The sequence below is a fragment of the Loa loa genome (assembly GCF_000183805.2).
Source record: "Loa loa unplaced genomic scaffold supercont3.68, whole genome shotgun sequence".
NCBI classification, from domain to species: domain Eukaryota; kingdom Metazoa; phylum Nematoda; class Chromadorea; order Rhabditida; family Onchocercidae; genus Loa; species Loa loa.
Genome location: NW_018108248.1, coordinates 188,346 through 190,092, shown reverse-complemented (window position 1 = coordinate 190,092; position 1,747 = coordinate 188,346).

The following is a 1,747-nucleotide window of genomic DNA, read 5'->3' as shown; positions in this document are numbered from 1 at the left end:
ATAAATATATATAATAAGGTATGACACTTGAAATCGATTTTAAAATTTTGTCGGGCATAACAGTAATGTAATATTTTATTGGAATAATATTTATCTATTAGTGGCAGATATATTAAATTCATAAAGTTAATTGGTAAGTTTTCATTTGAAGCTTTACAATTGAAGCTTTACAAAATAGAAGTGAAGTATTTGTAAATCCAAATTATGCGACAAGATTGATAGGCTAACTGATCTAAGTGATTGGACAAATGATATTATTTAATGATTAACGATCAAACGACCGTCCAACACTTTTTTTAATCATCAAAAATTATCAGGGAACGTTATCAGATATCGATAGTGTACCGGATAGTTCTTGCTTGCATTGACTTCCTAAAACTAACTATCCATTTAATTATCTAATTGCCAAGTGTAGAAGATGAGATACATATCAGTTGTATTTTCCTGACCGTATCTAATATCTAAACCATGACATTGGACCAAATCAGATTTCCTTGGAGTTCATTTCATTTAGATGCTCGAAATTGTGTTATGAACGATCAGCAAAATCGAATTATCGAGTTACATGTAAATAACAATATCGTAATCAAATCTTGCAAAATTTTTTACGTATAATTGATTTTCAGCTTGCATTTTTGTTACCTGAAGCAGGTTAATTAATGAAAAATGAACTGATACAGATTGCATGCAAATATGTATTAATTTATTACATACAGATACATATATGAGAAATATTCTGGTCAAGTATAACTGCCTGATTCAAGCAATATATTCAGTTCTTTCGCTTATGTAAGTTTTTGATAGAATTCTGGTATGCAGCTCGAAATGTCTGGTCATTTTGGGAATCATTGGCTGTATACTGTCATGATCAAACATAAATCTCCCACAATACACCTATAACATTTATGTCAACCATTCAATTTAGTTCCTACTGCTGATAGTATATCCCAGGTTTTTTTTCCCATAGATTACTATGAACCGGACAAATCGAGACATTTTAAAGCTCAAACTGGAGTGCTAATATGCTTGAAACCTGATTTCTCGTCCCAAATATACTATTTCAGATTTATATAAAAAGTTCGCATAAAAACTATTGTAATTTTACAATTTGTTGGAAATTCCTCCAAAATGTTTGCTAAGCTATTTGTGGTGTGAATGTTTGAAAAACAGAGTAAATATTAGCTATTGAATAAAAATCAGAAATAAGGCCAAATGAAGCGATGTTATCGATTATAGATCACAGGATAGGCATTACTTTGAGGAAAGCAAAAATGTGTAACGAATATCTTTATTTTAGCAAAAATAATTATTCGAAAAAAAATGCACCGGGAAAAGTGTAAATGGTCTACAAAACTGCTCCCAAAAAAAGCGATTCAAAATTTTAAGATAGAACTGGAGAAGATAACAGAAGGATCAGGCAGTCTAATTCATTTGTTTTCTTGGGTCTTTTACAGTAGAAGGGAATTCATTTGTTTTCTTGGGTCTTTTACAGTAGAAGGGAATTCATTTGTTTTCTTGGATCTTTTACAGTAGAAGAGACTAAAAGAAAACTAAGGCCTCTACGGAAATAGTTCAAATGACACTGAAATTGTTACTTATCATCAATCAACGTTTCACTATCATCCACCCAATTTTTTTTTCCAACTGATTTCGTCAGCCTTTTTTTACAATTCCCAGTGGAATATGTTGGCATCAGCATTTTGAGCATTTTGAACACTTTCCTTTTTTTTTTTTTTTTTNTTTTTTT